This window comes from Pseudopodoces humilis, chromosome 17 (genome assembly GCF_049639895.1).
Source record: "Pseudopodoces humilis isolate 2021_Gansu_Grassland_sample_001 chromosome 17, ASM4963989v1, whole genome shotgun sequence".
Lineage (NCBI taxonomy): Eukaryota > Metazoa > Chordata > Aves > Passeriformes > Paridae > Pseudopodoces > Pseudopodoces humilis.
Window position 1 is genome coordinate 10,056,689 of NC_142216.1, and position 20,329 is coordinate 10,077,017.

Here is a 20,329-nt window from a genome sequence, read left to right on the forward strand (position 1 = left end):
ATCCCTGTGGATCCCCATGGGCTGTGCATGGATCTCTGTACCCCCCATGGAACCCCTGGGGCTGCAGGGGCACACCATGGCTTCACCATGGTCTCACCACGGCTTCACCATGGTCTCACCACAACCTGCAGAGGAATCTCAGCTCCAGCACCTGAAGCACCTCCTCCTCTCATTCACTGACCTGGTGTTGCCTTGTTGTTTCCTTCACATGTTCTCACCTTCTCCTCAGGCTACAAGAGAAACAGTGCGTGTCTCACTTTGTTTTGATTTTCTTCTCAAATATGTTATCACAGAGGTGTTACCAACCTTTCTCATTGTCCCAGCCTTGACCAGCAGCATGTCCATCTTCAGAGCCATCAGAGGTTGGCTTTACCCAACATGGTGGAAACTTCCAGCAGCTTCTCACAGAAGCCACCTCTGTGGACCCCCACTACCAAAAACCAGGCCATGCAAAACCAACATAGTATCATGTACGTATTCTGTACAACACTATGCTGTTTAGAGCATATGCAGTGATATTAAACAGCTGCCACATCTTAAGGCAGAGGTAACTGCAGCAGTCCTGGAGTGTCTGTGTAAGCTCACATCAAATTCCTGTTTTGTAGGGCTGTATTAAAAATGCAAGATCATTATCATTAATCTTGAAAGTGGACCCATGCATTTAACATATATGATTATAAACTTCAAAACAAGATGATTTAATCTGGTGGAGCATCTGGGAATTGTTTTTTCATTATCACATTTTAGAGAGTGAAAAATCTTTCCATTCTCTCGGAGGATTTTGTGGGATTAGTTGCTGCTGTTTGCTGTTGCATATTCCTGCAAGTGTTTGTACAATTATGTGCATCTGTAGTTCACTCAGCATCCTTCTTGGGGGGTTCTGCATGGCCTTCCCCAGTGATATGCTGAGATGGTTCCCTTCAGATGGCAGAGAAAATGGGAAAAGCTGTTCCCGTGATAAGTTTGAAAAATGATCTGACAATATGTGCAGGAGTTTACTGATGTGGCAAGGTGGTTTCTTGTGCAATCAGTTTGGGAATAACCATACTGACTCAGAAAAATCACCTGATAAGGAGATTTTTTCAGTATGAAATGCAATAGCAGCTATGCACTGATACTTTCACTGAAGGGTTGTCTGAAATCCCTTCTAAACCCCTGACAGCAGGTCCTACTGTCCAGCCAGCAGCTCTGACCACACGTTTGCAGAGGTCTCTGGTCCTGGTGATTGCAATTTTTGCTTATGAAGAAAGAGCTTTCTTGGTTGGATTTTAAGATAAGTGGTACAGACAGTCAAAAGTCACTGTGAGAATGTGTTTTTATCTGATAAGGACAGCTCATCCCAGTATGGATTTTCAAACTATTTGCTATTGTGGCAAAACCTGATCTTAGACTTTTCTATTAGAATAAAGCCCAGTAAAGGCAAAACCAAAGCATCTAAATTTAAAATGAGTAAAGACTTCATTTCATCAATTTAGCTGCCTGGTTGTTCTCCACATTTTCAGGAACTTTACTAGAAAAGAGATGCAGAGCAGGAGAGAGAGAGGTAAATAGAGAATGGGAAGGGAACGGGGGCACTTGGAGATGGTGCAATTTCCACACTTGGCTGAGATACCAAGCTGATGTGTCAAAGAGGTAGCAGCTTTTTGAGAGTGTGGGACCAGGCAAGTGTAAAAATGGTGGAAATATCTTGTAATGGAAAATGCTCAAATTCTTACTAGGGAAGGACCATGGTAGGCTTATAATTTTTTTCCAAAAATAATCTACTTCTGGCCAGCCAGGCATGTTTAAATTCGATCAGTGCATAAGGCTCTTAAATCACATAATTTCACAGGATTTTTAAGAGTATTACAAGTTTTTCTTGAGATATTGCTTTCCTGTTTACAGAGGAGAGGAGATACTGATACTGTGAGTGGGCAAAGCAAGGTTGCTTGGGAATAAGGATACTCCAGAGAGTCTCAAAGAATAAAAATTCAATGGGAAGTTTCTCCCTGTTCTTCTTGGATAGAAACAGTACAGCACAAGCAGAAAGAATGACAGAGAAAAGAGAAATTTGTAAATAATTTGAGCAACACTAGCATGTAATGTAATTTGAGCATATGACCTCTCATAATTTTTTTGCTAGATTGAAAGATACCTTAAGGTATCTAACCAGCCTTAGGTCTTAGTGTCTTAAGTCTTAATGATCTTTTCACAAAGAAGATATGTGTAAAATGGTGTCTTTTTGCAGACTTTTAAAAATTATTTTACAAAGACAAACTTAATTAATAGAATCAATTGACACCTGCAGCTGAACTGGCTAACACGTTCTCTTTCCTAAAATGCTTAACCTCTTCTAATTAATACTATTGTGCAGTCTGTTATAGTATACCTAACTTTGTTCAGCCATGTGGAAACCAGGGGTTTCTTTTCTAAGAACTCAAAGTTTGGACTTAACGATGTTGGAGGTCTTTCCCAACATAAATGATTCTGTAATTTAACTGTACCATCAATTCCAAATCCCAAATCTACACTTTTTCTTGGAGATAGGAGTGTTTAAGATGCATTTCTCACTTTTCAATGCAGCAGTGTAATTACCAAGCCTGTTTCCACCAAGCACATCTCTGTAGCTCCACATGGAGGTCATGCATTCCTCTAGAAAAACTATTTCAAATCTTGTCAAAGTCAGAAATTTAGGAGCATGTACAATATGTAAAGCAGTGCAATGATTTAAAACAGAGGAACTCCTGTTATGCCTCTTGCTTTGCTTTTAAAGCAATTCCATCAAGATAATTTCCAGTCAGTGACTTTAAACTCCTCTGTGCATCTGCATGTCTCAAGGAAGAACTGAGGATGTTGCTGAAAATTTAAATAATGATTTTGGAAACCAATAGCAACATGAAATGAGTACATCTGCCAGTCAGTGCAGTCCCCACATGTGGCAGCAAAGTAGGTTTTAAAATATGAGGTGAGACAGTGCCCTTTGTGACATTGCACACCAAGTTGTACTCCTCTTGATAAAGATAATTTTTAACAGTTTTTTGTCTGTTAGCACAAAACAAGTAATTAAAGTCAGGTGAAGTTTTGTGCTTGTACAGTGGCTTGATTATAACTTTAAAACATGATGGTTAATAAGAAAGATCAGAAGTAAAAAGGGTTGTTAATTTTACTTGGTCTGTAATATTGCAGCAGTTATGTTCAATCATTTGTGAGAAAGAAGGCTGTAAAATACATCCTGTAATGAGGTTACAGTAAAACCAAACATCATCATCAATAACAAATTCTCACTATATATTTATTGATCTCTAAATAAAGTGTGATTGGAGTAAATATGATGGGAGACATTTAATTAAACTGAATGGAGTGTTGTAAACATCACATTGCAATGAAAACAGAAAATTAATACATTGGCAGACCATATAGTTAAGACTCCAAACTGCATTTGTAACTATGTCCTTTTGATAAATGTTTCAGCACCTCTGTGAATGCCTTCAAACTGATTCATGGATGTCCAAGTGCCATAGTACCTCACCCAGGCTCTGTCAGGGCTATTGTCTTATTTTCAGTTAAAACATTGCAAGTAAAGAATGTTTTCCATAAGGAAACCTGGCTAATACACATAACTCCATAAAAAGAAACTACATCTTGCATTGGAAGGATTAAGGAGTATATTGTCACAGATGTCAAATGGTTATGACTGTGATGGCAGAAAACCTTTTTCTGATGATTGCTTCTTTTCTCTTATTGATATTTTCTGTAAAAACATCAAAATACAATTATTTTGATCCAATATTTGCTAATATGGTTCTGCTCCTTTTTTGTTTTTTTTTGAAATTGCTGGATCCAGAAATGAGGATCCTGTGCTAAGAGATGAAACCTTGTCTTACAATGCAGTTCCTGCTAGAGGCATTGTTTGGAATAGCTGATGAAAGCTCTAAATCTTCTGCTTTACTGCAGTAGAGTTTGCTACTTGTATTCACCGTGCAAAACTACTCTGTTGCCTCTATGTAAATCCTTTTTTGTGTCCTTTTTTATTTTTTGAAGGTGATCTAGTCAGTCATGCTCAACTGGACCAACTTGGTGTTGTCCTGTGACTCTGTAGAATCACCACAGAGAAGCTACATAGGGCACACTGATGAGTCTGACTCTAAAACATCCCTGTCTTTCACAGCAGGAACAAAGCTTAAGTTTCTTTGCTGCTTTTCCAATCAGACCAGTGCCCAATTGATAAGAAGCCCATATGCCATCTACAGAGCTGTGTTCATCAAAAATGTCAAAATTTCTTATTACATACAAAAAAGATGCTGTGAGTTAGGTTTCATGGGAGAGGTGTCAGAGGTGTACCAAGCTAGTAAGTACAACTTTGTGCTTTTGGAGGACTTTCTCCATAAAACAAGGTCAAAAGGAGTTGAGGTTGGCACATCAAGTACACTGCACAGACAGATGAAACCAGAGGCTGTTAAAAGCCCTGTCTCTTGAAATGTACTTTGTGGTAGAAGTGCATGAAAATCCCTTCACTGCATGTCCTCGTCTGTAATGATGTTAAGGGAGCTTTGAATAACGCAGTGCAGCATTCCCATGGTTTTATCATCCTTTTCCCATTATTTCTACTTCTTCTGTAGGAACCAGACTCATCATTTCTATTCTTTTTCTTGTTTCAGACATAGAGTATGTGGGATACTGCCAAGATGGCATCGATGTGTGTGCAGGCACACTGCAGTGTCCCACACAGCCTTGCACACTGCAGCACAGATAGATCGTGTGCCTAGCAATTAATTCTTGTTTCTGCATTCCCTTCCTGCCATTCCCCTGGACCTGGGTTGAGGAGGATGTGCCACACTGCTGGGAAAGCTGAGAAGCATAACTACTTGTTTTTCTCTCCATGTGTATTTAAATGAGTTGGGTGCAGAGCCCTTGCTCTTGACATTTTATCAATACTGCCTTCGTTGGAAGTTCACTTCTGTTCATTAAAGTTCCTTTTCTAGCTGTAACGTGTCACTTCTGCCCAAGGGAGAAGGAGGGTGTCCATAGGATGTGGGGTTGCTGCGTTATTTTGATGTTGTTGATTCACAAAGAAATGAGTGACATCAGCATGTTGTCTGATGCTCCCCTCCCATTGCTGGAGCTGATTCAAGTTCAGGTTAAAACTCCACAGGTTAAGAATCCTCAGCAATTTTGACTGGTACCAATCATCTGAGCTTGAAACTGTGGGTTTTGTGGAGCCAAAGCATTCTTCTTTTCCTTACCCACATCTTCCATTTGACTTGCCAGAAAGCAGCTGTGGATATCACCTCACCAAGGCCAGATTTCAAATTCAGTACAAATTCAGTTTGTAGGGGAAGGTTTGTTTAGAGTTGTGTTCTTTGCTTAAATTCAGTCTGTGAAACTTCACCTGACGATTCTTAGAGTGTCTTTTCTAATCTGGATGTCAGTGTGATGATCTATAGGCTACTAAACTATTAAGGAAAATTCTAGATATTCAGGCTTCATTAAAGGCTGCAAGATATGCTACATGTTTTTAACTGTAAAGGAACACATAGTTTCTTTTCCCTAAAACATAAAATAGTCAATCTGAATGTGGAAAATTGGATAAAAGCCTCTTACCAAGAAAAACTTCCACGTTTGCAGTGCTCTAAGGTTTCCCATTCTGTGCAAAAATGAGCTATTGGAGATAGGTGGTTGATCATCCCAAAATGTAAAACTGAAATAGCAGGTCCAAACTGCTGGTGATGTGTATAAATGCTGGAAGGAAGGACCCAGTTTTCCTTGCTCTCTAAATGACTATGCCCTGTTTCATATTTATTAAGTTATAGAAATTCCTGGTGGCTTCTTGAGAAACAAATATAATATTAATGTTGGCAATTAACCCAGTTGTTCTACCATGCAAAAGGTGCAGTTTTCCTCTTAATGAAAAATTTAGATCTGCTTTGATCATTTGGAAAGCATGAAGTAAACTAATGAAGCAACTTTAGGACATGAATTCCAATGTTCTTACTAGGTAACCACATATCATCATTCCTCATAGGCCCAGAGGATCTAACTATAAACTTGAGATAGAAGATCACAGAAGAAATTGCAATTAAATTTGCAATGCATTCAAAGAGCTGGAAGGTATTGTGCCAGGCTTGAAAGTGTACCATTTATTCTCTCTGTTGATGTATACAGTCTCTTCCTTCTCTGTGAGAGATGGCACCAGCTCTCCAAATACATAGAGAAGCTGGCACGCAGACATTTTCTAGGGCATTAATAGAGTCAAGCACAGATTCAGTATATTGATAAAGCAAATTGCAACGTGTGCAGAAGGATGTCTGGGTGCATTGTAGGAGATGCTGTGATGGTGATGAGTAATATGCCCAGGGTGTGGATTCCTCTGGAGAGAAGAAAATCCTGTTTGGGTTGTCCTAGGGGTATCTGAGATAGGTGATGCAACCTACATGTTGGTTTAGCATAAAAATTCATGTCCTTGAAAAAGACAGAAGAGAAGGGTAGATGAAAGGGCAGGAAGTCTGGCTGGGGTGCTGTTCACGGTGCTGGCACAGAGCTGCATCTCAGGCAGCCTGTGAGCAGCTTCAGTTTACTGGTCTGGGACTGCAGGTTGCCAAAATCCCTGCAACAAAACTAGGCTCTGCCTAGTTTTAATTTAAGCCATTTAAGTGGCTTAAATGACTCCTTACAGGAATGTATCTGCTGCATCTGTTCAGGGGAATAAAGGGATGGTAGATGACAATGGTACTAATTAGTTGTTGTGGAAAAAGTTTATATCATTATCATGGAATCACAGAATCATGAAGGTTGGAAAAGATCTTTAAAATCATCGAGTCCCACCATCAACCCAGCACCACCACCATGGTCACCACTCAGCTATGTCCCCAGGTGCTACATCCACATGTTTCTGGAGATGATGACTCCACCACTTCCCTGTGCAGTCTCTTTCAATGGCTGACAATCTTTTTCATGAAGAAATGAAACTGGACACCTTCTGCAGAAGGTTTCATTTGGCCCCCTTGCTTTGCAGTGTTAGGATCCCGCAATGTCGGTTATGTGACATCTGTCATCCACTGTCACTGGGCACGGTGGAATTGGAAAGCAAAATCCCACATCTTTAGAGACAGCCAAGTCTTACAGCGTTAGTAGAAGATGTGGTGTGGAGACCTGTTCTCTCAGCTGGCAAGGACAATGTTCCTGTTTACTTCTGGTCGTTAATGGTTTTCTCTTGCTTCAACATGGAAAAGAAACCCCAAAGTCTGGGTACCAGAATAGTTCAGGATGAGAGAAGCAATGCACATATAATGCTTTAGATCATGATTTCCAATCTCATCACTGTGCCAAGAACCCAGTTACTGAATTTTGATGAGATGTTTATGCACAAGGCTGGGAGGTTAAGTCAGTTGTCTCAAAAAATCACCCCTCCTTGCCATTGTCTGAGTCTTGCTCCTCCACCTTCTTCTGGAACAGCCTGAATTAACAGTTTTGATTATGTGACAGAAAAATGTGAAGAATTTAGAAGGATTTGTTCACTTTGGCTGCATACAGAAACTTCTTTCCATCAAGGAAAACATTCATTAACAACAACCACAAAGCAATTAAGGGTAGTTAATATTTACATGGCATTTTGAACAGACATGGTGATAAATTCCTATATGATTTTCCAGAGGTAAACTGAATGTGAAAACCATGAATAAACAACAAGCCACAAACAAGACAAAGTGAATGGGTGTTAGCATTTTGCATCCCTGTCCCTTCTGTCATTTATCCTTCTTGCTCCTTTTGTATTGCAAAGCAAAGGCAGTGGAAGTTTGGATTCTACATCAAAGAAAGTTTCTTGCTCTTTACTCTGATTTCTTTGCTCCATATTGACCATGCTTTGTCTCGGAGACTTTAACTCTATATTAATGAATATTTGTCCATTCTTCCATAAATAGATCATGTAAGTGATAAGTAGCTCTTTGAGAGTGTAGGTCTACACACTCAGCAAAACTACATGCAGGGAGACTTGCCAGAAGGAAAATCAATTAACTGAATATTTCAAAGAAGTTCAGTACTGCATGTGAACAAAGATGCTGTAATGCACTCAAGCACTTTTTTGGCTAAAAAATAATATCTGGTAAAAAAAACAGCACTGCTCAAATACTCAGAAGTTAAGAATGCCACATAAAAATTAATTGTTAAAACGGCTGATCTCATCCTTCTAATAATCCAGCTCAGATGCAGAGCTTTGGTGGTCTGCAAACTGTTGTAATTTGGCTGGTCTGTGGAGCTTCAAGGAGAGGATTAAAACTTCACCTGTCCAGAATGCATTCCCAGTTGTCTGAATTAGTTGGGCTTTAGGAGGTGCTGGCAGTGCTAATGCCCATGCTGCTGCCAGCATAGCTGTGCCCCTGCAGGGACCTCAGCCTGGCAGTGTGTTTCCATGCCAGAGAATCTGCATGTCCCTCCTGTGGCATGACTGAACCTGCTCCTGCAGCATTCAGCTCCTCCAGGGGCTGTGGTGTGAGTTCAGCAGGAGCAGGACCTGTTCTTGTTTCCAGGGGCAGGAGCCCTGCCCAAATTACAGGGGAGGTGCAACTCAAAAAAGATCCCGGGAAATGAATAATTTTGTCATCCCTCTTACCTATTTCCCTTTTTCATTGAGAAAATGCAACAATTCTGACAAAGGCTGGTGCAGCCTCTTCTGATGCTGATGGTGTCTGACACAGCATTAATGTGGAGTCAGACATGAAAAACAATGCAAGTAGCATTGATTTGTTGTTTTCCAGGTTGGTTAAGTTCCTTCCGATTGAGGAAAGGAATTTAAATATAGCTTGGCAGCCTGGAGGGAAAAAAACCAGAAATGGGTTACATGTGCTGGAAAGCATCAGTCTTGCTCCCCCTCAAGTATAACCCCAAAATACACCTGGTGCTGGAAGCTCCCAGCTGCTGGAGGAGCAGCTGTGTGTCCTGGGCTGTGCTCCCTTGTGCTTCTCAGCCAGGTGAAGCAGAGCCTGGCTCATGCTTGGTGGGGGCACATTCAAGTGGGATCAAAATACTTTGTGGAGTAATTTTGATTTGTAAATGTAATGAAGGACTTCTTTCCCCCCCAGGTCAGTGAGAAGTGCTTACGTAGCAGGGATGCCTTGTTCTCTCATGAGCATGATTTTGAATGACTGTACCATCCATAGCCCTCGAACAGCCCACTGGGATCACTGCAGCACTGTCAGCTGTTGGTAATGAGACATCCATTGCTTTGCTGTTCCACGTGGTTGTGAGAGGACTTGGGAAAATCTGATGGGATCCTTCAGTAGAGAACAAGTTAAGGGATGTTTTAAAGCTTTCATGCAGAGATAGCCATTGGTGCCTAAAGGAGGCTGCAGAAATCCTCTGGGTGTTTAAGTTGGAGTATGGGATTTTGGTGGGTTTTTTTTCCCTATGTTTTCATGACTCAGCCTTAGGCTGTCTAGCTTAGACAGGAAGATTTTATCAAGTCACTCATCTTACTAATTTCCTTGAAATTTTCTGGTAGTTCCATATGTGCCATGCATTTTAACGCTCTGTTAATATAAGGTGGCAGCAGGGTTGCATACACTGTGTTTTGTTTGTCGGGGTAGCACAGTCCAGGGCTTTTACTGAGCTTCATGGGTGTGTGGTAGTTCAGGTGTTCAAAGAAGCACTGGAAATGCCTATTTAAATTCTTCTCCAGCTACTAGAATAAATCATAAATAAACTTTGATTATGATCTGCCTTCTTTGCAGATTTCTCTCTCCACCTCGTATAGCAGAAAAATCCATGTTGTAAATCCCCTGTGAAGTGCTTTTTGCTGCCAGTTCCCATGGCTGTGTTAAGGGATGCTCACTGCCATATTTCAAATCTTGGGCACATTTTATCTTTCTCATGCAAGTGTGCTCCTGGGTGCAACTGCGAGGAGAAAGAGAGCAGTTTGTCTGGATGATGTGCTCTGCAAGCTCAGATAAGAATATCATGATCTAGAAGAGGAAAAATAAAAGGTAAAAGAGCCCCCATAAGTCAGGGTTTCTTGTTCCTTCAGATAATATGGAGCATGCTTAGTACACCTGGGGATGGAGAATCATATCCTGGGAAGCAGTGAAATTTAGAAGTGCTGGTGCAGCTGAAGGTAAAAAAAGGGAGATTTAGTCTTTTGGGTTTTTCTTACATGAGGCTTCAGCTCTCTGCCAAACTTCCATATTGTGCTCTGAGAGACAGAAGGGAGCAGCTGTTACCTCTTGCCACCATACCTGCTTCACTTTTTGTTGCTTATGTTGTCAGCTGAATGGGAGGGGGGAAGCAACTTTTCTTGCTGCTTTCTGCTTACCAGGCTGTGTTTCAAGATTAAATTGGGATGTGTCTCTTTCTCTTTGTGACATGGGTGTTCTGAATCTGCACATGGGATGTAAAAAAGAATATTTGGACCAAAGATTCAGGCTCTGTGCTGATGCTGTAATTTATTTCTTTTTTTTTGGCACAGTTTAGCCAGCTTGTCAGCTGAGCACAACAGGAAGGAAGCAAAGAAAAACCCCTTAAAATCTGGTACTACCAGCACTAACTGCAAAAAAGTGGTACTTAGAGTAGTGATGATTTCCTGATAAGTTCAGGGTGCTGTGAAACCAGGTGATTTTTCATTAACTCCTTTTACTTTAGGGATTCCTGTCTTCAAGTTCTCATTTGATTTCTACAGAATCCCTCTGTTGAATAGAGTTTTTTCTGAATAACAATTTGTGGCCAGACTGTAGGCTTGGCTTGAGCTTTCTAGGTTGTGCACTCCTTCAATTCAGTTATACATTTGTGGATAGTATAAGTTTTATTATGTCACTTCAGAGTCATCCTATGACTAATTGCAAAGGGACTGATGTGACAGAGAAGAAGATACATTTTCAGGTGGGACTTTTGGTAGGCTTATTCCCAATGCCTAATTCTCATAGAATCCCTAATTTCTATGAGTTTAGGTTTTCCACTGAAAACAGTATGCTATGGATGAACCTGAGAATGGTGGGACAAAGCAGTCACTGTTCCAGCTTTCTTTTGTTTCCATAAGAAATATCAACTTTAGATTAAATGTTCAATTAATACCCCTCAGCATGCACACACTCTGAATTAATTTGATAATCCCTTGGGTAAAGAAGAATTTTTTTTATTAGTATACAACAAGAAGAAATCATATCCTGAAATGGTAAATGTCGTGATATTGGTCAAAATTGGCAACAGCACCTCCAAAACTTGTTGCCAGTCTCAATACTTTTTTCCTTCCTTTCCTCCTTTGATTTTAAAGGTACTTTTCAATACCAACTGCATCACTAAACCTTTCAAGGTGTGTTGGTTTTGTTGTTTTTGTTGTTTTTCCTTGTTTCTGCTATTAGGTCCAAGTGGTTTGTGCTTGACTGATCATTCCTGTGAAATGCTGTGTGAAGCAAGCTGTTGGTGGGACAAGGTGGGGGTACCCAGTTCAGGAAGCAGTTGCTCCATGGCATAATGGAGCTAATGACAATACAGCTGTGGGTAGAACTGATGTTAAACTACCATTATTTAAACTTTATGATGCAAGAGACTGCCGACTCTCCCACTTGGAGCATATAAATTATGTCAATTGCTCATGCACTTTTTTTAACCCTGATTTCTCTTGAATTATGGATGATAGACAGGGCCAGAATTTGCTTTTAGTATTCCCTTGTGACTGTGTGTGTGCTGAGTGCGCTGAACAGTCAGAATCTCAGTGTGTGCAGTCAGGGAATGTGTAACATAATTTGGGCTATGACCATGTAGCTTGTATCTTTACCATTTAGGGAGTTACAGCATCTGAAACTCGGAGCTATTTTGGGGCAGGGTGGGTGCTTTGATGCCAGGTTTGACCTGCTGAGGCTGGAAGGTTTCATATCTGTGAAGTCCATGTCACTGATGGGTTTTTGCAAGCCACTGTGATGTTCCCTTTCAAGAGAGCCCTCTGTTGTGGGGATTAAAGCCTGTCTGCCAGGCTTCATTGTGGGGAGGAATAATAGCACCTGTCTGTAATGAAAATATTATGATTGCCATGCTTTGAAGTTTTCCAGCCTAAATGTGTGGTGATGGAGTGCATTCATCAAGCTATTCACTTAGTTGGCTGAATACACTTGTGTGGATAGGGAATGGGTTTGCCTGGAGCAAATTAAAGCAGCGCACACCAAAGGTGATGGGGACCTGCCAAGCTGCTGGCCTTGCTGTGATTTTGACTATTGGTACTGCTCCTCAGCAAGGAAAACCTTTTAAAAGGTGTCAGTGCTGTGTGTGGATATCATAGTACTTTTGTAGAAGCAAGTCAAGGCACCGCTGCTTTGAAGATAATTTCTGCAGCAGTTTTTGAATAATGTGTGTTGTAAGGGGTACTAACAGCAGGTGTTTGTAAATTATATGAGGCAGCTACAGTGTGTCTGCACTCCTGTTGCTGAATCTGGATTCAACATAAAATTTAAAACTATTTTTTTCTTGCTTAAATATGAAGAAAGCTTCACTCCCTGGCATATTGATTTTACAAGCATTAGCACTTCAATCAAACAACTCTGAAGTGTTGCACTTCATTAACTGATCTTTAGAAGGAAAGTGCAAACTGTTTGCATTGGGTGTAGCCTGTCCTTTGTGATAGCACTTAAAATGCTCAGTGCTGGAAGATGTTAGACATGAGTCTTGCTTGGAGAGGAGGCAGCAGAGCTCAGAGCTGTGGAAATGGCTGGGTGGAAGAAATTAGTGTAGTCAGGTGTTGTGGCAAGTGTTGCTACAGGAAAACCCACAACACTGTCAGGGAACAGTGATGCAGTCACCATCCCTGGAGGGATTTAAAAGACATGCAGATGTGGCACTTGCAGACATGGTGTAGTGGTGGACTTGGCGGTGCTGGGGGTACAGCCAGACTCGATGCCCTTGTGGGCTTTTCCAACCTAAATGTTTCTGTAATTCTGCAGTTTCATAGAAAACGTTTTTGGGCTTGTGAAGCCATACGGAAGTGAATCTTAGTTTAGCTCAGAGGGGATGGGATGTAAAATTCTTTTATGTAGCCAAATGAATCCTCCTTTTGCAGAACAAGGTGCTGCTATAGAAGCTCATGTAGCCCAACTAGCCAGCAGGAGGCAGTGGGAATCTGGGCTGGACATTGCTCCCAGCCCTGCTGCCCATTGCTGCACATCAGGCTTCTGAGGGCACTTGGCTGGCCAATATTTCATTTATAATACTGTAATACTGTTTACAGGCATAATTATGAGGTCTTATTAGTAGTAAGCATTGTATAATGAACATATTTACAAATAATTATTTCATATTGTTGCCTAAATTATTGCTTTAAAAATTGCTGGAACATTAGCTTATTACAGTAATGTTTAAAATACAAAGTATCAAAGTTTTATTTCCTTTCATATTGTCTTTATTCCTCTGTTTTCTTATTTCTCTTTCCACACTTTTATTTTCTGACATTTTGGCATATGCAGACAGTCACCAGTAAGATATATTTACCAAAAGTACTGTGGAAGCACTTCCAAAGTATTGAACCGTGTCTCTTCATAGCTGCAGTGTCTCACTGGCACACATAGGTATAAAATAGTGTTATGAGGCCATTTAATGGGTGCAGTTCATTAAGACAGTAGAGAGAGGTGCCTGTTCTTCCCTGCCAAGAGCCACATGGTCCCCAAGATGCTTTGCAAGCACAGACCTCTCCGAAGAAAATCCTTTAATCCTTGGGTGAGCAAATACGATGAGAATGTTCCGTGCTTTGTTGTGTGCTATGATCTAATTGAGATTTAATGCATTCTACCATGTCCCTGCTGTGGACTCCCTTTGGACCCTCTGGTACGAAGCTTGGTGTAGGCAGCTTTTTGCTGTATCCCAGTTCATGCCTTCCAAGACTTTCGGCATTTTTTTTTTTTTTAAGTTTGCACATGTGGAATAATTGTGCTGGAAGAGATGCCCAAGAAGGGAAGAAATTAGATCCACAGTTTTCCTTTCAAAATGCAATATTTGCTTTCAGAGTATTGAATATCATTCTTTCATATTCCCACCCCTCTGTTTAATAACTATGTATTTGCTACTGATCGTGTTAAATACATCTGGACCTCACACAATGGTATCTAATCCCACAGCAATATTTCAGTATAAAATCAATTGGAATTGCCAGCACAAATGTGTGTAACAAATCCAGTGGGAGGAAGTTTTGGACAGCTTTTGGAGCCCAGTAGCTCTGGTCTTTTAAGGGAATTCAAGCCCACAGAGCTGCCGTGCCAGCCTGGGAGCACTTGGCCCCTGTCCCAGCTTGTGCCTTATTGATCAGGGACATGCATTGGGTTTTCACATAAAAAGAGTCCAAGAAAAATGGGTGTTCCCACCGCTAAAATCTATTCCTGAGAATCCAAGCCCTCTTTCTAATGGAGGGACATTTACATGGAAAGGGATGCTGTAATTTTTAATTGTTTTATATGTTTTAGCCACTAAAGTGGGTATTGTTGAGGCAAATAGGACTTTAAAGTGTGAACACTGGGAAATCTGATTGCAGTTTAGGATCATTCTTGGCACCACACAGAGAGAAATTTGTGTTGCCATGTGATGGCAGGAATTGTTTCTCATTTTCTTTTTTCTTCCCTTCTCCCCTCCTTGCCAGCTGGTCATTCACTCCATTTCGCTGTGAGACCCAAGAGGTTTTTTTTATTTATTGACAGTCTCAGACCTGTTATCCTCCTGGATCCGCCCTGGAAATGGGCACTCTGCGTGTTCTTCCACCTGAGTAACCTGGAGGCAGCCATTTAGTGCCTGCAGGTCGTGTTGGAGTCAGTAAATCACCCTCCAGGATCCCTGTGGGGACCTGCTCTGCAAATGCAGCTCCCAGTGGTGTCAGTGAGGATTATGAACATGAATACTTGGCAGGTCTGGTTTGTCCTTTAGGTAGAGACAAATATTTCCATTGAAAAATGCAGGTTTTAAAGTCAAAGCTGTGCTATGTTATTTAGGGCAGAAAATGTTCAAATACCTTTTTTTTTTTTTAACGTGGTCTATCTCAGTGACAACCTCAGCTGTAGGAGCTCTGAAGTTTTTTGAATCTCCCATGCTGGGTGTTAATGGGAACAGGAGCAGTTGAACACATGCATATCAATAGGAGACTTGGAAGCATAAAAATTGAGTTCTCTCCTCCCTTTTCCTTTCCTACTGAGAAAATAGGCCCCATTAGTACAGAAAGCTTTGGCAAGGTGGTATTTGCAGTCCAAGACTGGGAAGCAGCTGCCATCCCCAGTGTGTTGTTCAGCAGAGGACTTCAGGTTTCATTGCTGCCAGTAATCCTATTTACTGTGAGCACAAAATGCCAGCTGGATTTTGGCTGCTGAATGTGATGTTCTTTTATGAATGGGTCAACACAATTTTGTGCTGCCTTGGATCCAATGGAGCCACACACAGGGATCCACTTCCCAGCCACGGGTGGGGACTGTCAGTCCTTTCCAAGTCGTGGTGTGATGGGAAGAGCCAGGCTGGAGGGGATCAAACAGAATTTTTGTCTCTAAAGCAAATGTTTTTAGAAGTGAACTTTTTTTTCCCCAGGCATTTCCAGTCATCCCTGTCATGCTCATGTCATTTACAATGAGATTTACTTCCTTTTTCTAAGGCATCAGGGAATGAGCTTGAAGTATAAGGTAGTAGAAAAGAACAACTCCAGTGTCCTATTGAAAATATGGTGTCTACCTGTTCTTGGCTCATGCTGGGCACCTCATGTCTCTGCTTTAAACGGCTGCCACTGGTTTTCTGGGGCTTTTATGGCATTCATATCACCCCTGTTCAGATTTAAACACTGCTTTAAGGTCCCAGGTGTCTGTGCTCACCTTCTACTCCTCTCTTGGTGCAGTTGTGCCGTATCCATGTGGATCAGCCCCACAGCATGGCCTGCACCAAAATGCCTTTTGTTCTGTTCTTTCTTTAAAGAATAAAAATCCCCATAATGCTTCCTTTGCCCGGTACACTTTGATGTTGATGACTGATGATTGCTGTTTATTCCACCTTTCTATCTCAAGCTTTTCCTCTTCTGTTATTAAATGTGACCCTCTTGTTTTCATTTGGTGCCTTCTAAGGGAAGCAGTGTTCAGTTGATTTTATCTGTTGTTGCTTGTTTTCATTCCATGTACAGAGCACTTTCAAAGGGACAGGAGTGAATAACATGTACTCTTATTTTTATATCCACCCTTTCAGATCTAGCTCTCCCCACACTTTCCTGGTGTGGGTGACTGAGGAGGGCTCCCACACCCTGAATGCAGGCTGCTGTCTTTGTTTGGCAGCAGGATAAATCCTGGATGGACTCTTTGCATGGCTGTGGACCAGCACTGATGCCATAGAAGGGAAAAAGCTCATTGAAATTATCCAATCCTGGGCAATTTCCCAAACCAGATGCCCAACCTTACAAATTAAGAAAATTCAGATTAAATTAAAACTACCTGAAACAAAAATACAGCCATTGCAGAAACTGTTAATTAGTTATGGATTTTTGTCTATTTTTTATCTCTTCTGAATTTTTCTTTTTAGATTGTGAGTCTCAACCTGAGAAATCAGTGATATATTCTACTCCTCAGAATAAAATGGAAAAGCAGCTAATCTTCGCATTTTGGTGCTAATGCTCCATTTCTGCTCTGGTACCTTCAGAGTCAGTTTTAGCATTATATGAAGTTTAAAGGCTTTTCACTTTCAAAATAGCTTTTTAGTAGGTTTTTTTCAGCTTACAGTGTTATCCTTTCAGTAGTTTCAGTAGCCGATAACTTCCATCAGGTAAATGCACTTTAAAATGCTTCCTTCAGCACAAATACAGAGAATAAAAGGTTTATAATGCAGGAGAAATTGCATTAATTCTGCTGTCCTCCTTTGTGGAAGAGCACGGGGAAAAGTACTGGGGTTAGTTACCTTGGGAGCAGGAAGAGATCTTGAAATGTCATATTCAGAGGATACAAATCTTTAATCACAGTCAGAGTAATTTCCATTATTGATACAAAAGTGAAATCCTCAGGGAGAGGGTGAGAAATAGGCCCCAGGAGAGAGCCTCAACAGTCTGGGTGTTAATAATAGTTGTTAGGCCTGATAGGCACTTGCTGACAGATTCAAGGGCTTTGTTTTATATGAATTAAAGTTTCCATGTATTAACATTGGCTTCAGATGGAGTTAAACAAAACGGTGTGTCCACAAAAAACAGGTGTCCTGACTTAGACAAAAATAGAAAATTAATCCAAGTGGAGAATTACAAAATTAGCAGTGGGTGCAGAAGACCTGCATGCATTTGCTTTAAAAATAGTGTTTCTCCTTCTTTCTTAGTCTTGGAACAGGAGTTCATTAAGGATAACAGAGAATGGGAAAGGGGATTGCAAATTGTTATCGATTGCTGTTGGGCTGTGGAGATGTTTCAGTCTGTTTTCAAGCTCCAGGAGCATTTCTTGTTCATTCTCACTGAGCAGCACTGAATTAAAGCTTGGGGCACTGCAGTCCCTTATGCTAGAGCAAGGCAAGCTGCTGGAGCATATCTGGTGTCAGGAATTTGGGGGGATGTTAGTATTTTCTATATATGTTGGTAACATTGCAATTAAAAGCAACTTGCTGTGCCTGGCCATGCACACACCTGAGTGCAGCTTTTGCTCCATGGCTTGAGCAGTGATCTGAGTACAACCTTTGAGCTGCCGAGCAGATGCCACCTTTGAGCAGAACTGGGTTAATTTCAGGGTTATCTGCAGTCTCAGTGCAATATGTACGTTTTGTCTTCATGACTGTCCCATTGGAAGAGGTTTGGTTTGTTTGGATTTGCTATCATTTAAATGTGCTTTGTTCCCAAGTTTTTATGAACCTTAACAGATGAGCACTACATAATGTATGTAGAGGACATTTTAAAGATGCATCCTGTTCTTACTAATTTTTAAAGGTGGGATGCTGCCAGCAATGTGCCTCACATGTCTGCCTTGCATGTCCCTGGAATTGTTCAAAGACAGGTTGGATGGGACTTGGAGCAACCTGGTCTGGTGGAAGGTGTCCCTGCCCACAGCAGGGGGATTGTAACAAGATCTTTAAGGTCCCTTTCAACCCAAACTATTCTATGATTCTAGGAAAACTATTTTATAAGATATCCTTTCTTCTGTATCCCAATGCAGATCTAACACGTCTTTCTTCAGTATTTGTGTGATTGTAATTTTCCCCATAATGGACCTGTTTGGCTCCTGCTTCACACTTGTGCTGTTTGGTAGCACTCCTGCATTCATAATCTATGAGGCTCTAAGGCATCTGTTTGGAAAAATTAAACGTCTTGAGGAAAAAAATGTGAAAAGAGACTGTGCAGCCTCAGTTTTTGTGCAGCAGAAACTGTGCAACAGTTTCAAGCTGGAGGTTTATGCTGGTTCAGGTGAGCTGCAGGAGGGGCAGTAATCCTGTTGCTGGGGCTGCTCCTCAATCAAGAAAAGCATCCATGAGTCAAATACAAGTATAGCTTTACCCAGGAGAAAAAAACACCCAAACACAAAACACCTGCACTAATAAAAATTCTATTACAACTTAATAGCTTTAATATTTTTTCCCATTTTATTTCCAGCAATGTCAACTTTTACAGAAAAGCATCAGTTCTCAGAAGCAGCCTCACAAAATGAATCCAGTCCCTAATTTTCACACAGAGCTGTCTGCCTTCATCGATGTGTAGTAGTAAATGACAGAAGTGTTGCAAGTTGTACAAAGATGCAACAATTGGAAGATTCCATCTGGAAGCTTTTACCCTTGTAAATTGATCTGCTTGGGACAAAGGAAGGGGCAGTAAGACTCTATAGATTCATTTTTTCACTAGACCAAGTTGCATTTGTTCTTTGTTCATTGTCATGAATGTTCTTTGACATTGTCATTCTAAAGATTTTTTCACCCTTCATAGCATGCATGGTCTTCCTTATCTCCAGTGAGGGGATCAAGCAAGGAGGGCAGATTCAGATTAGATACTAGGAAAAAAAATCTTCCCTGTGAAGTCTGCTGAGGCCCTGGCAAAGGTTGCCCACAGAAGCTGTGTCTGCCCTATCCTTGGAGGTGTTCAAGGCCAGGTTGGATGGGGCTTGACACAATCTCACCTAGTAGGTGTCCCTGGCCATGGCAGGAGGTTAGAATGAGATGAACTTGAAGGTCTGTTCCAACCCAAACCATTCTGTGTTCCTGTGATTTAATTACTGTATACTTAGCTTGTACTCTCTGCTGACCTCCATAATTTTCTAATCCGTTGTTTCTACCTCTTATATATCTTTGGGTTGTGTTTAACCAAAGCTTTAAAGATGTTCAGCAAGGACATGACTTCATTTGACATGACATTCATGTAAGGTTGAAGTGTGTGACAGGTACCTCTTAAAGAAAAGGAAATGCTTCTGGAAGTGCTGACACTGTGGTGATACTAATGGAGAATTCTAACCTGTCATGATGAATCCTGCAGCAGCATTTGAACAGTTTGGTGCAAGTCAGATGATCTTAAATTTACATAGAGCTGAATTAAAGAATAATGTAATAAGGAAGCAGAATGGGTATTAATTATAAAAGCTTATCTATTCATCTTCCAATTAAAAATAAATAAACATAATAATGTCCTTTTTTTTTGTTACCACAATGATGAAATGTCTTTCTGCTTATGTTCTTTGGCTTCAATGAGCTCTATAAACTGATGTCTGAATGAGAAAATAAACAGGAAAGTGGAAAGGTCTTTCTATCAAATCTGAAATAACATTGTATTTATGCATATATAAGGGGAAAATAGGCATACAGTGAAATTGATTTATTTTCTGATGAATGGTCTTATTGCAAAGTAATGAGTAAAAAAATAGAAAAACAAGATACTTCTGTGAGACTGAAGAAGACTCCTTAGATGGGAACAGGGTGTCCTTTAGTTTTGAACCATTGGTAATACTGGAAGATATTCTTACATAGGTGTTGTAAGTGATGGCCAAGCATATTGCCTGCCACTGCAGCATGTTCCATTGCATTTGGTTTATCAATTTCACCCTCCTCCAAGTAGAAATTATCCCAATGAGGGTAAAATTTTGAAAATTTTAGAATTAGATGTTGAAAAATAGGTGCAAGTGAGAGATTTCTGCCTGGTTCCAAGGAGCTTTGGGGGCAGCTGTGCAAAGGTCTCTGGGTTCATGGTGATGGTGGAGGAGACAGGGGAGGTTGAGCATCTTGTGGGGGAACAGCCTTGGACTGTGTGTCCAGGGAGAGAGGGGAGCAGGGAGCAAGCCAAAGGCAACATCTGTGGTCAGATTTAATGCACAAGAGCCAGGAAAGATCCCGGCTGTTCAGCTTCCCTCCAGGAGCTGCACTGGTAATGGAGTTGGAGAAGCTGACATGAAAACAGGCAAGTCATCTACAGTTATTTTATTATTGA

The 20,329-nt window shown here is 40.9% G+C and overlaps 1 protein-coding gene across 5 annotated transcripts in view; it reads left to right on the top strand.

The window, feature by feature from the left end:
* Nucleotides 1–20,329, top strand: part of FSTL4 (follistatin like 4) — a 205,468-nt gene that overhangs the window by 39,240 nt on the left and 145,899 nt on the right. The gene's annotated exons all lie outside the window — the stretch shown is intronic.